The sequence below is a fragment of the Phyllobates terribilis genome, unplaced genomic scaffold, assembly GCF_046119375.1.
Source record: "Phyllobates terribilis strain yellow unplaced genomic scaffold, ASM4611937v1 Scaffold_9__5_contigs__length_417890890, whole genome shotgun sequence".
Lineage (NCBI taxonomy): Eukaryota > Metazoa > Chordata > Amphibia > Anura > Dendrobatidae > Phyllobates > Phyllobates terribilis.
In genome coordinates, this window is record NW_027362769.1 from 398368866 (window position 1) to 398385708 (window position 16843).

General features: G+C 59.6%; 1 pseudogene; it reads left to right on the forward strand.

The window, feature by feature from the left end:
- Nucleotides 1-517: 517 nt before the first annotated feature.
- Nucleotides 518-16843, forward strand: part of LOC141161257 (up-regulator of cell proliferation-like) — a 67758-nt pseudogene continuing 51432 nt past the window's right edge.

Consider the following 16843-nt stretch of genomic DNA (forward strand, 5'->3'; position numbering starts at 1 on the left):
ATTTTCATGACTATGAAAATTATACATTCACACTGAAGGCATCAAAACTATGAATTACCACATGTGGAATTATATACTTAACAACAAAGTGTGAAACAACTGAAAATATGTCTTATATTCTAGGTTCTTCAGAGTAGCCACCTTTTGCTTTGATGACTGCTTTGCACACCTATATATCTGTGTAGATGAACTAATATCGATTTTGGGGGTGACAGACCCCCCATTAACGGTTCATTCTGACGTCAGTGATTTTTCTCGTTCGCGAGCGTCATCTGTGTTTTGGATCGGTCAGATTTCTACGTTTGGCACAGATTGTACTGGTGACATTGATCTGATTGATCTGTGACTTGGATCAGAATCGGACATCTCCTCCTGGTCCGCGGATAAACCGTGGACGTGTGAACAGCTCCATAGACTGTAACGGGTACTAGAGCGATATGTGAAAACCTGACGTCTGAATGAGCCCAAACACTCATCAGTAAATGATTATATGGTTGAGCTGATGCCAGAGAGCTGCAGCTGCAGGATGACTCCCAGCAGAGGATGAAAGTTTCGAAGTCGCCTCCTTTCATTCTTATAGTTCTCTGATAGTCGTTCCTGCATTCTGTGCTCGTCACTCGTCTGCACAGGTCCCGGAGTGTAAGGTGAGTGCGAGCTGCTGCTGCTGCTGCTGTACGGATCGTCCTCATGCTTCTTTATATAGAGCCATTAATTCCACAGACATCATCATCATCATCACTATTGTGCCTCAGAAGCTAAACCCCCTGTCAGGATGTCTGTGTGGGAGGAAACGCTGCAAACACACAAACTCCTTACAGACACCCTCCTTGGTGGAATTTGGCTGCAAGGTTATATTCCTATCCACTGAGCCCCTTGCTGCCCTATATGTAGCACAGTGCTAACCACTGAGCCACCAAGCTGCTCTATGTATAGTGCAGTGCTAACCACTGAGCCACTGTGCTTCGCTATACACCGAGCAAATCACTGAGCCACCATGCTGCCCTATATAGTCTTGATCACTGAATCACTGTGCTGCCCTAAATACAGTGTTAATCACTGATGCACCATGCTGTCCTATATACAGTGCTAATGACTGAATCACTGTGCTGCCCAATAGAGTACAGTGCAAACCACTGAGCCAATGTACTACTCTATATACAGTGCTAATCACTGAGCCACCGTGCTGCCCTATATATAGTACAGTGCGACCGATGTAGCAATGATGATTGTGCCGCACACGACCCCTGCAGCAGTGATGACTGTGCCACACACAACCCCTGCAGCAGTGATGACTGTACCACACACGACCTCTCCAGCAGTGATGACTGTGCCACAAACGACCCCTGCAGCGGTGATGGCTGTGCCACACACGACCCTTGCAGCAGTGATGACTGTGCCATACACGACACCTGCAGCAGTGATGACTGTGCCACACACGACCTCTCCAGCAGTGATGACTGTGCCACACAAGATCCCTGCAGCAGTGATGACTGTGCCACAAACGACCCCTGCAGCGGTGATGGCTGTGCCGCACACGACCCCTGCAGCAGTGATGACTCTGCCACACACGACCCCTCCAGCAGTGATGGCTCTGCCACACACGACCCCTGCAGCAGTGATGACTGTGCCACACACGACTCCTGCAGCAGTGATGACTGTGCCACACACGACCCCTGCAGCAGTGATGGCTGTGACACATACGACCCCTGCAGCAGTGATGACTGTGCCGCACACGACCCCTGCAGCAGTGATGGCTGTGCCACACGACCCCTGCAGCAGTGATGACTGTGCCGCACACGACTCTTGAAGCGGTGACGACTGTGCCGCACACGACCCCTGAAGCAGTAATGACTGTGCCACACACGACATCTGCAGCGGTGATGACTGTGCCGCACACGACCCCTGCAGCAGTGATGGCTGTGCCACATGACCCCTGCAGCAGTGATGACTGTGCCGCACACGACTCCTGCAGCGGTGATGACTGTGCCGCACACGACCCCTGCAGCAGTGATGACTGTGCCACACACGACCCCTGAAGCGGTGATGACTGTGCCGCACACGACCCCTGCAGCAGTGATGACTGTGCCACACACGACATCTGCAGCGGTGATGACTGTGCCGCACACGACATCTGCAGCGGTGATGACTGTGCCACACACGACATCTGCAGGGGTGATGACTGTGCCGCACACGACCCCTGAAGCGGTGATGACTGTGCCGCACACGACCCCTGCAGCAGTGATGACTGTGCCACACACGACCCCTGAAGCGGTGATGACTGTGCCGCACACGACCCCTGCAGCAGTGATGACTGTGCAACACACGACACCTGCAGCGGTGATGACTGTGCCACACACGACTCCTGCAGCGGTGATGACTGTGCCACACACGACACCTGCAGCAGTGATGACTGTGCCACACACGACCCCTGCAGCAGAGATGGCTGTGCCGCACATGACACCTCCAGCAGTGATGACTGTGCCGCACACGACCCCTGCAGCGGTGATGACTGTGCCGCACACAACCCCTGCAGCAGTGATGACTGTGCCACACACGACTCCTGCAGCGGTGATGACTGTGCCACACGACCCCTGCAGCAGTGAAGGCTGTGCCACACACGACATCTGCAGCGGTGATGACTGTGCTGCACACGACCCCTGCAGCGGTGATGACTGTGCCGCACACGACCCCTGCAGCAGTGATGAAAGTGCCGCACACGACCCCTGCAGCAGTGATGACTGTGCCACACACGACCCCTGCAGCAGTGATGACTGTGCCGCACACGACACCTGCAGCAGTGATGACTGTGCCACACACGACCCCTCCAGCAGTGATGGCTCTGCCACACACGACCCCTGCAGCAGTGATGACTGTGCCACACACGACTCCTGCAGCAGTGATGACTGTGCCACACACGACCCCTGCAGCAGTGATGGCTGTGCCGCACACGACCCTGGCAGCAGTGATGACTGTGCCACACACAACACCACAACATGTGCAGCGGTGATGACTGTGCCGCACACGACCCCTGCAGCGGTGATGGCTGTACCACACGACCCCTGCAGTGGTGATGATTGTGCCCACACGACCCCTGCAACTGTGATGACTGTGCCACACACGACCCCTGCAGCAGTGATGACTGTGCCGCACACGACCCCTGTAGTGGTAATGACTGTGCCACACACGACCCCTGCAGCGGTGATGACTGTGCCACACACGACCCCTGTAGTGGTAATGACTGTGCCACACAAGACCCCTGCAGCGGTGATGACTGTGCCACACACGACCCCTTCAGCAGTGATGACTGTGGCACACACGACCCCTGTAGCGGTGATGACTGTGCCCCACACGACTCCTGGAGCGGTGATGACTGTGCCACACACGACCCCTGCAGCAGTGATGACTGTGCCGCACACGACTCCTGCAGCAGTGATGACTGGGCCACACACAACACCACAACACCTGCAGCAGTGATGACTGTGCCACACACGACCCCTGCAGCAGTGATGGCTGTGCTGCACACGACACCAGCAGCAGTGATGACTCTGCCACACACGACCCCTGCAGCAGTGATGACTGTGCCACACATGACCCCTGCAGCAGTGATGGCTGTGCCGCATACGACCCCTGCAGCAGTGATGACTGTGCCGCACACGACCCCTGCAGCAGTGATGGCTGTGCCACATGAACCCTGCAGCAGTGATGACTGTGCCGCACACGACCCCTGAAGCGGTGATGACTGTACCGCACACGACCCCTGTAGCGGTGATGACTGTGCCGCACACTACCCCTGCAGCAGTGATGACTGTGCCGCACACGACCCCTGCAGCAGTGATGGCTGTGCCACACACGACCCCTGCAGCAGTGATGACTGTGCCACACACGACCCCTCCAGCGGTGATGACTGTGCCACACACGACCCCTGTAGCGGTGATGACTGTGCCGCACACGACATCTGCAGCGGTGATGACTGTGCCACACACGACTCCTGCAGCGGTGATGACTGTGCCACACGACCCTTGCAGCAGTGATGGCTGTGCCACACACGACATCTGCAGCGGTGATGACTGTGCCACACACGACCCCTGCAGCAGTGATGGCTGTGCCGCACACGACCCCTGCAGCGGTGATGCCTGTGCCGCACACGACCCCTGCAGCATTGACGACTGTGCCACACACGACATCTGCAGCAGTGATGACTGTGCCGCACACGACCCCTGCAGCAGTGATGGCTGTGCCGCACATGACCCCTCCAGCGGTGATGACTGTGCCACACGCGACCCCTCCAGCAGTGATGACTGTGCCACACACGACCCCTGCAGCGGTGATGACTGTGCCGCACACGACATCTGCAGCGGTGATGACTGTGCCGCACACGACCCCTGAAGCGGTGATGACTGTGCCGCACACGACCCATGCAGCAGTGATGACTGTGCCACACACGACCCCTGAAGCGATGATGACTGTGCCGCACATGACCCCTCCAGCGGTGATGACTGTGCCACACGCGACCCCTCCAGCAGTGATGACTGTGCCACACACAACCCCTGCAGCAGTGATGACTGTGCCGCACACGACATCTGCAGCGGTGATGACTGTGCCGCACACGACCCCTGAAGCGGTGATGACTGTGCCGCACACGACCCATGCAGCAGTGATGACTGTGCCGCACACGACCCCTGCAGCAGTGATGACTGTGCCACACACGACATCTGCAGCGGTGATGACTGTGCCGCACACGACTCCTGCAGCGGTGATGACTGTGCTGCACACGGCCCCTGAAGCGGTGATGACTGTGCCGCACACGACCCATGCAGCAGTGATGACTGTGCCACACACGACCCCTGAAGCGGTGATGACTGTGCCGCACACGACCCCTGCAGCAGTGATGACTGTGCCACACACGACCCCTGCAGCGGTGATGACTGTGCCGCAGACGACCCCTGCAGCAGTGATGGCTGTGCCGCACATGACCCCTCCAGCGGTGATGACTGTGCCACACACGACCCCTGCAGCAGTGATGGCTGTGCCGCACACGACCCCTGCAGCGGTGATGCCTGTGCCGCACACGACCCCTGCAGCATTGACGACTGTGCCACACACGACATCTGCAGCAGTGATGACTGTGCCGCACACGACCCCTGCAGCAGTGATGGCTGTGCCGCACATGACCCCTCCAGCGGTGATGACTGTGCCACACGCGACCCCTCCAGCAGTGATGACTGTGCCACACACGACCCCTGCAGCGGTGATGACTGTGCCGCACACGACATCTGCAGCGGTGATGACTGTGCCGCACACGACCCCTGAAGCGGTGATGACTGTGCCGCACACGACCCATGCAGCAGTGATGACTGTGCCACACACGACCCCTGAAGCGATGATGACTGTGCCGCACACGACCCCTGCAGCAGTGATGACTGTGCCACACACGACATCTGCAGCGGTGATGACTGTGCCGCACACGACTCCTGCAGCGGTGATGACTGTGCTGCACACGACCCCTGAAGCGGTGATGACTGTGCTGCACACGACCCATGCAGCAGTGATGACTGTGCCACACACGACCCCTGAAGCGGTGATGACTGTGCCGCACACGACCCCTGCAGCAGTGATGACTGTGCCACACACGACCCCTGCAGCGGTGATGACTGTGCCACACACGACATCTGCAGCGGTGATGACTGTGCCGCACACGACTCCTGCAGCGGTGATGACTGTGCCACACACGACTCCTGAAGCGGTGATGGCTGTGCCACACACGACATCTGCAGCGATGATGACTGTGCCGCACACGACCCCTGCAGCAGTGATGACAGTGCCGCACACGACCCCTGCAGCAGTGATGACTGTGCCACAGACGACATATGCAGCAGTGATGACTGTGCCGCAGACGACCCCTGCAGCAGTGATGGCTGTGCCGCACATGACCCCTCCAGCGGTGATGACTGTGCCACACATGACCCCTGCAGCAGTGATGACTGTGCCGCACACGTCCCCTCCAGCAGTGATGTCTGTGCCACACACGACCCCTGCAGCGGTGATGACTGTGCCACACACGACCCCTGCAGCGGTGATGACTGTGCCACACACGACCCCTGCAGCAGTGATGACTGTGCCATACACGACCCCTGCAGCAGTGATGACTGTGCCGCACACGACCCCTGCAGCGGTGATGACTGTGCCGCACACGACCCCTGCAGCAGTGATGGCTGTGCCGCACATGACCCCTCCAGCGGTGATGACTGTGCCACACATGACCCCTGCAGCAGTGATGGCTGTGCCGCACATGACACCTGCAGCAGTAATGACTGTGCTGCACACGACACCTGCAGCAGTAATGACTGTGCCACACACGACATCTGCAGCGGTGATGACTGTGCCGCACACGACTCCAGCAGCGGTGATGACTGTGCCACACGACCCCTGCAGCGGTGATGATTGTGCCACAGACGACATCTGCAGCAGTGATGACTGTGTCGCACACGACCCCTGCAGCAGTGATGGCTGTGCCGCACATGACCCCTCCAGCGGTGATGACTGTGCCGCACATGACCCCTCCAGCGGTGATGACTGTGCCACACATTACCCCTGCAGCAGTGATGACTGTGCCGCACGCGACCCCTCCAGCAGTGATGACTGTGCCACACACGACCCCTGCAGCGGTGATGACTGTGCCACACACGACCCCTGCAGCGGTGATGACTGTGCCACACACGACCCCTGCAGCAGTGATGACTGTGCCGCACACGGCCCCTGCAGCGGTGATGGCTGTACCACACGACCCCTGCAGCAGTGATGGCTGTGCCGCACACGACATCTGCAGCAGTGATGGCCGTGCCGCACACGACCCCAGCAGCAGTGATGACTGTGCCACACACGACCCCTGCAGCAGTGATGGTTGTGCCGCATACGACCCCTGCAGCAGTGACGACTGTGCCGCACACGACCCCTGCAGCAGTGATGGCTGTGCCACACGAACCCTGCAGCAGTGATGACTGTGCCACAAATGACCCCTGAAGCGGTGATGACTGTGCCGCACACGACCCCTGCAGCAGTGATGGCTGTGCCACACGAACCCTGCAGCAGTGATGACTGTGCCACACATGACCCCTGAAGCGGTGATGACTGTGCTGCACACTACCCCTGAAGCGGTGATGACTGTGCCGCACATGACCCCTGCAGCAGTGATGACTGTGCCGCACACGACATCTGCAGCGGTGATGACTGTCCCGCACACGACATCTGCAGCGGTGATGACTGTGCCACACACGACTCCTGCAGCGGTGATGACTGTGCCACACGACCCTTGCAGCAGTGATGGCTGTGCCACACACGACATCTGCAGCGGTGATGACTGTGCCACACACGACCCCTGCAGCAGTGATGGCTGTGCCGCACACGACTCCTGCAGCGGTGATGCCTGTGCCGCACACGACCCCTGCAGCAGTGATGACTGTGCCACACACGACCCCTCCAGCAGTGATGACTGTGCCACACACGACATCTGCAGCAGTGATGACTGGGCCGCACACGACCCCTGCAGCAGTGATGACTGTGTCACACACGACATCTGCAGCAGTGATGACTGGGCCGCACACGACCCCTGCAGCAGTGATGACTGTGCCGCACATGACCCCTCCAGCGGTGATGACTGTGCTACACACGACCCCTGCAGCAGTGATGACTGTGCCACACACGAACCCTCCAGCAGTGATGACTGTGTCACACACGACATCTGCAGCAGTGATGACTGGGCCGCACACGACCCCTGCAGCAGTGATGACTGTGCCGCACATGACCCCTCCAGCGGTGATGACTGTGCTACACACGACCCCTGCAGCAGTGATGACTGTGCCACACACGACATCTGCAGCAGTGATGACTGTGCCACACACGACACCTGCAGCAGTGATGACTGGGCCGCACACGACCCCTGCAGCAGTGATGACTGTGCCGCACATGACCCCTCCAGCGGTGATGACTGTGCTACACACGACCCCTGCAGCAGTGATGACTGTGCCACAAACGAACCCTGCAGCAGTGATGACTGTGCCACACACGACATCTGCAGCAGTGATGACTGGGCCGCACACGACCCCTGCAGCAGTGATGACTGTGCCGCACATGACCCCTCCAGCGGTGATGACTGTGCTACACACGACCCCTGCAGCAGTGATGACTGTGCCACAAACGAACCCTGCAGCGGTGATGACTATGCCACACACGACTCCTGCAGCTGTGATGACTGTGCCACACACGACCCCTGCAGCTGTGATGACTGTGCCACACACGACCCCTGCAGCAGTGATGACTGTGCCACACATGACCCCTGCAGCTGTGATGACTGTGCCGCACACGACCCCTGCAGCAGTGATGACTGTGCCGCACACGACCCCTGCAGCAGTGATGACTGTGCCACACACGACCCCTGCAGCTGTGATGACTGTGCCACACACGACCCCTGCAGCAGTGATGACTGTGCCACACACGACACCTGCAGCATTGATGACTGTGCCGCACACGACCCCTGCAGCAGTGATGACTGTGCCACACACGACCCCTGCAGCTGTGATGACTGTGCCACACACGACCCCTGCAGCAGTGATGACTGTGCCACACACGACACCTGCAGCATTGATGGCTGTGCCGCACACGACCCCTGCAGCTGTGATGACTGTGTCGCACACGAACCCTGCAGCGGTGATGACTGTGCCGCACACGACCCCTTCAGCAGTGATGGCTGTGCCGCACATGACCCCTCCAGCGGTGATGACTGTGCCACACATGACCCCTGCAGCGGTGATGGCTGTGCCGCACATAACACCTGCAGCAGTGATGACTGTGCCGCACACGACACCTGCAGCAGTAATGACTGTGCCACACACGACATCTGCAGCGGTAATGACTGTGCCGCACACGACCTCTGTAGTGGTAATGACTGTGCCGCACACGACTCCTGCAGCAGTGATGACTGTGCCACACACAACACCACAACACCTGCAGCGGTGATGACTGTGCCGCACACGACCCCTGCAGCGGTGATGACTGTGCCACACACGACCCCTGCAGCTGTGATGACTGTGCCGCACACGACCCCTGCAGCTGTGATGACTGTGCCGCACACGACCCCTGTAGTGGTAATGACTGTGCCACACACGACCCCTGCAGCGGTGATGACTGTGCCACACACGACCCCTGCAGCGGTGATGATTGTGCCGCACACGACTCCTGCAGCAGTGATGACTGTGCCACACACGACACCTGCAGCAGTGATGACTGTGCCGCACACGACCCCTGCAGCGGTGATGGCTGTACCACACGACCCCTGCAGCAGTGATGGCTGTGCCGCACACGACATCTGCAGCAGTGATGGCTGTGCCGCACACGACCCCAGCAGCAGTGATGACTGTGCCACACACGACCCCTGCAGCAGTGATGGCTGTGCCGCATACGACCCCTGCAGCAGTGATGACTGTGCCGCACACAACCCCTGCAGCGGTGGTGACTGTGCCACACACGACCCCTGCAGCGGTGATGACTGTGCCACACACGACCCCTGCAGCGGTGATGATTGTGCCGCACACGACTCCTGCAGCAGTGATGACTGTGCCACACACAACACCACAACACCTGCAGCGGTGATGACTGTGCCGCACACGACCCCTGCAGCGGTGATGGCTGTACCACACGACCCCTGCAGCAGTGATGGCTGTGCCGCACACGACATCTGCAGCAGTGATGGCTGTGCCGCACACGACCCCAGCAGCAGTGATGACTGTGCCACACACGACCCCTGCAGCAGTGATGACTGTGCCGCACACGACCCCTGCAGCAGTGATGGCTGTGCCACACGAACCCTGCAGCAGTGATTACTGTGCCGCACACGACCCCTGAAGCGGTGATGACTGTGCTGCACACTACCCCTGAAGCGGTGATGACTGTACCGCACACGACATCTGCAGCGGTGATGACTGTGCCGCACACGACATCTGCAGCGGTGATGACTGTGCCACACACGACTCCTGCAGCGGTGATGACTGTGCCACACGACCCTTGCAGCAGTGATGGCTGTGCCACACACGACATCTGCAGCGGTGATGACTGTGCCACACACGACCCCTGCAGCAGTGATGGATGTGCCGCACACGACCCCTGCAGCCGTGATGCCTGTGCCGCACACGACCCCTGCAACAGTGATGACTGTGCCGCACATGACCCCTCCAGCGGTGATGACTGTGCCACACACGACCCCTGCAGCAGTGATGACTGTGCCGCACACGAACCCTCCAGCAGTGATGACTGTGCCACACACGACCCCTGCAGCGGTGATGACTGTGTCGCACACGAACCCTGCAGCGGTGATGACTGTGCCGCACACGACCCCTTCAGCAGTGATGGCTGTGCCGCACATGACCCCTCCAGCGGTGATGACTGTGCCACACATGACCCCTGCAGCGGTGATGGCTGTGCCGCACATAACACCTGCAGCAGTGATGACTGTGCCGCACACGACACCTGCAGCAGTGATGACAGTGCCGCACACGACTCCTGCAGCAGTGATGACTGTGCCACACACAACACCACAACACCTGCAGCGGTGATGACTGTGCCGCACACGACCCCTGCAGCGGTGATGGCTGTACCACACGACCCCTGCAGCAGTGATGACTGTGCCACACACGACACCTGCAGCTGTGATGACTGTGCTACACACGACCCCTGCAGCTGTGATGACTGTGCCACACACGACCCCTGCAGCTGTGATGACTGTGCCACACACGACACCTGCAGCTGTGATGACTGTGCCACACACGACCCCTGCAGCTGTGATGACTGTGCCACACACGACCCCTGCAGCTGTGATGACTGTGCTACACACGACACCTGCAGCTGTGATGACTGTGCCACACACGACACCTGCAGCTGTGATGACTGTGCCACACACGACCCCTGCAGCTGTGATGACTGTGCCACACACGACCCCTGTAGTGGTAATGACTGTGTCACACACGATCTCTGCAGCGGTGATGACTATGCCACACACAACCCCTGTAGTGGTAATGACTGTGCCACACACGACCCCTGCAGCGGTGATGATTGTGCCACACATGACCCCTTCAGCATTGATGACTGTGCCACACACGACCCCTGTAGCGGTGATGACTGTGCCACACATGACCCCTCTAGCGGTGATGACTGTGCCACACACGACCCCTCCAGCAGTGATGATTGTGCCGCACACGACCCCTGCAGCGGTGATGACTGTGCCACACACGACCCCTGCAGCGGTGATGACTGTGCCACACACGACCCCTGCAGCAGTGATGACTGTGACGCACACGACCCTTGCAGCAGTGATGACTGTGCCACACACGACCCCTGCAGCAGTGATGACTGTGCAACACACGACCCCTGCAGCAGTGATGACTGTGACGCACACGACCCCTGCAGCAGTGATGACTGTGCAACACACGACCCCTGCAGCGGTGATGGCTGTACCACATGACCCCTGCAGCAGTGATGACTGTGCCACACACGACCCCTGCAGCTGTGATGACTGTGCCGCACACGACCCCTGTAGTGGTAATGACTGTGCCACACACGACCCCTGCAGCGGTGATGACTGTGCCACACACAACCCCTGTAGTGTTAATGACTGTGCCACACACGACCCCTGCAGCGGTGATGATTGTGCCACACATGACCCCTTCAGCATTGATGACTGTGCCACACACTACCCCTGTAGCGGTGATGACTGTGCCACACATGACCCCTCTAGCGGTGATGACTGTGCCACACACGACCCCTCCAGCAGTGATGATTGTGCCGCACACGACCCCTGCAGCGGTGATGACTGTGCCACACACGACCCCTGCAGCGGTGATGACTGTGCCACACACGAATCCTGCAGCAGTGATGACTTTGCCACACACAACACCACAACACCTGCAGCGGTGATGACTGTGCGGCACACGACCCCTGCAGCGGTGATGGCTGTACCACACGACCCCTGCAACGGTGATGACTGTGCCGCACACGACCCCTGCAGCTGTGATGACTGTGCCACACACGACCCCTGCAGCAGTGATAACTGTGCCACAAACGACCTCTGTAGCGGTAATGACTGTGCCACACATGACCCCTGCAGCGGTGATGACTGTGCCACACACGACCCCTGCAGCAGTGATGACTGTGCCACACACGACCTCTTCAGCAGTGATGACTGTGCCACACACGACCCCTGTAGCGGTGATGACTGTGCCCCACACGACTCCTGGAGCGGTGATGACTGTGCCACACATGACCCCTCTAGCGGTGATGACTGTGCCACACACGACCCCTGCAGCAGTGATGACTGTGCCACACACGACCCCTGCAGCAGTGATGACTGTGCCACACACGACCCCTGCAGCAGTGATGACTGTGCCACACACGACCCCTGCAGCAGTGATGACTGTGCCGCACACGACCCCTGCAGCTCTGATGACTGTGCCACACACGACCCCTGCAGCAGTGATAACTGTGCCACACACGACCCCTGTAGCGGTAATGACTGTGCCACACATGACCCCTGCAGCGGTGATGACTGTGCCACACACGACCTCTTCAGCAGTGAAGACTGTGCCACACACGACCCCTGCAGCAGTGATGACTGTGCCACACACGACCTCTTCAGCAGTGATGACTGTGCCACACATGACCCCTGCAGCGGTGATGACTGTGCCACACACGACCTCTTCAGCAGTGAAGACTGTGCCACACACGTCCCCTGCAGCAGTGATGACTGTGCCACACACGACCTCTTCAGCAGTGATGACTGTGCCACACACGACCCCTGTAGCAGTGATGACTGTGCCCCACACGACTCCTGGAGCGGTGATGACTGTGCCACACATGACCCCTCTAGCGGTGATGACTGTGCCACACACGACCCCTGCAGCAGTGATGACTGTGCCACACACGACCCCTGCAGCAGTGATGACTGTGCCACACACGACCTCTTCAGCAGTGATGACTGTGCCACACACGACCCCTGCAGCAGTGATGACTGTGCCCCACACGACTCCTGGAGCGGTGATGACTGTGCCACACATGACCCCTCTAGCGGTGATGACTGTGCCACACACGACCCCTGCAGCAGTGATGACTGTGCCACACACGACCCCTGCAGCAGTGATGACTGTGCCACACACGACCCCTGCAGCAGTGATGACTGTGCCACACACGACCCCTGCAGCAGTGATGACTGTGCCGCACACGACCCCTGCAGCGGTGATGACTGTGCCACACACGACCCCTGTAGCGGTGATGACTGTGACATACACGACCCCTGCAGCAGTGATGACTGTGCCACACATGACCCCTGCAGCGGTGATGACTGTGCCACACACGACCCCTGCAGCGGTGATGACTGTGCCACACACGACCCCTGCAGCGGTGATGACTGTGCCACAAACGACCCCTGCAGCGGTGATGACTGTGCCACACACGACCCCTGCAGCGGTGATGACTGTGCCACACACGACCCCTGCAGCGGTGATGACTGTGCCGCACACGAACAATGCAGCAGTGATGACTGTGCCACACAGGACCCCTGCAGCAGTGATGACTGTGCCACACACGACCCCTGCAGCGGTGATGACTGTGCCACACACGACCCCTGCAGCGGTGATGACTGTGCAACACATGACCCCTGTAGCGGTGATGGCTGTGCCGCACACGACATCTGCAGCAGTGATGGCTGTGCCGCACACGACACCTGCAGTAGTGATGGCTGTGCCGCACACGACACCTGCAGCAGTGATGACTGTGCCACACACGACCCCTGCAGCAGTGATGACTGTGCCACACACGACTCCTGCAGCAGTGATGACTGTGCCGCACACGACCCCTGCAGTAGTGATGACTGTGCCACACACGACACCTGCAGCAGTGATGACTGTGCCGCACAAGACCCCTGCAGCAGTGATGACTGTGCCGCACACGACACCTGCAGTAGTGATGGCTGTGCCGCACACGACACCTGCAGCAGTGATGACTGTGCCGCACACGACCCCTGCAGTAGTGATGACTGTGCCGCACACGACCCCTGCAGCAGTAATGACTGTGCCACACAAGACCCCTGCAGCGGTGATGGCTGTGCCGCACACGACCCCTGAAGCGGTGATGACTGTGCCGCACACGACCCCTGCAGCAGTGATGACTGTGCCGCACACGACATCTGCAGCGGTGATGACTGTGCCGCACACGACATCTGCAGCGGTGATGACTGTGCCACACACGACTCCTGCAGTGGTGATGACTGTGCCACACGACCCTTGCAGCAGTGATGGCTGTGCCACACACGACATCTGCAGCGGTGATGACTGTGCCACACACGACCCCTGCAGCAGTGATGGCTGTGCCGCACACGACCCCATGCAGCGGTGATGCCTGTGCCGCACACGACCCCTGCAGCAGTGATGACTGTGCCGCACACGACCCCTGCAGCAGTGATGGCTGTGCCGCACATGACCCCTCCAGCGGTAATGACTGTGCCACACACGAACCCTCCAGCAGTGATGACTGTGCCACACACGAACCCTACAGCGGTGATGACTGTGCCACACACGACCCCTGCAGCAGTGATGACTGTGCCGCACACGACCCCTGCAGCAGTGATGACTGTGCCACACACGACCCCTGCAGCAGTGATAACCGTGCCGCACATGACCCCTGTAGCGGTAATGACTGTGCCACACACGACCCCTGCAGCGGTGATGACTGTGCCACACACGACCCCTGCAGCGGTAATGACTGTGCCACACACGACCCCTGCAGCAGTGATGACTGTGCCACACAAGACCCCTGCAGCAGTGATGACTGTGCCACACACGACCCCTGCAGCGGTAATGACTGTGCCACACACGACCCCTGCAGCAGTGATGACTGTGCCGCACACGACCCCTGCAGCAGTGATGACTGTGCCACACAAGACCCCTGCAGCAGTGATGACTGTGCCACACACGACCGCTGTAGCGGTAATGACTGTGCCACACATGACCCCTGCAGCGGTGATGACTGTGCCACACACGACCCCTGCAGCGGTAATGACTGTGCCACACACGACCCCTGCAGCAGTGATGACTGTGCCGCACACGACCCCTGCAGCAGTGATGACTGTGCCACACAAGACCCCTGCAGCAGTGATGACTGTGCCACACACGACCCCTGCAGCAGTGATGACTGTGCCACACACGACCCCTGCAGCGGTAATGACTGTGCCACACACGACCCCTGCAGCAGTGATGACTGTGCCGCACACGACCCCTGCAGCAGTGATGACTGTGCCGCACATGACCCCTGTAGCGGTAATGACTGTGCCACACACGACCCCTGCAGCGGTGATGACTGTGCCACACACGACCGCTGTAGCGGTAATGACTGTGCCACACATGACCCCTGCAGCGGTGATGACTGTGCCGCACACGACCCCTGCAGCAGTGATGACTGTGCCACACACGACCCCTGCAGCAGTGATGACTGTGCCGCACACGACCCCTGCAGCAGTGATGACTGTGCCGCACATGACCCCTGCAGCGGTGATAACTGTGCCACACAAGACCCCTGCAGCGGTGATGACTGTGCCACACACGACCCCTGCAGCGGTGATAACTGTGCCACACAAGACCCCTGCAGCGGTGATGACTGTGACATACACGACACCTGCAGCAGTCATGACTGTGCCGCACACGACCAATGCAGCGGTGATGACTGTGCCGCACACGACCCCTGCAGCGGTGATGACTGTGCCACACATGACCCCTGCAGCAGTGATGACTGTGCCACACACAACACCACAACACCTGCAGCGGTGATGACTGTGCCGCACACGACTCCTGCAGCAGTGATGACTGTGCCACACACAACACCACAACACCTGCAGCGGTGATGGCTGTGCCACACACGACACCTGCAGCAGTGATGACTGTGCCGCACACGACCCCTGCAGCAGTGATGACTGTGCCGCACACGACCCCTGCAGCGGTGATGACTGTGCCACACACGACACCTGCAGCAGTGATGACTGTGCCGCACACGACCCCTGCAGCAGTGATGACTGTGCCGCACACGACCCCTGCAGCGGTGATGACTGTGCCGCACACGACCCCTGCAGCGGTGATGACTGTGCCGCACACGACCCCTGCAGCAGTGATGACTGTGCCCCACACGACCCATGCAGCAGTGATGACTGTGCCACACACGACCCCTGCAGCGGTGATGACTGTGCTACACACGACCCCTGCAGCGGTGATGACTGTGCCGCACACGACCCCTGCAGCGGTGATGACTGTGCCACACATGACCCCTTCAGCGGTGATGACTGTGCCACACACGACCCCTGCAGCAGTGATGACTGTGCCACACATGACCCCTGCAGCGGTGATGACTGTGCCGCACACGACTTCTGCAGCAGCGATGACTGGGCCGCACACGACATCTGCAGCAGTGATGGCTGTGCCGCACACGACCCCGGCAGCAGTGATGACTGTGCCGCACACGACCCCTGCAGCAGTGATGACTGTGCCACACACGACCCCTGCAGCAGTGATGACTGTGCCGCACACGACTCCTGCAGCGGTGATGACTGTGCCATACGACCCCTGCAGCAGTGATGGCTGTGCCACACACAACATCTGCAGCGGTGATGACTGTGCCACACACGACCCCTGCAGCGGTGATGGCTGTGCCGCACACGACCCCTGCAGCGGTGACGACTGTGCCGCACACGACTCCTGCAGCGGTGATGACTGTGCCATACGACCCCTGCAGCAGTGATGGCTGTGCCACACACGACATC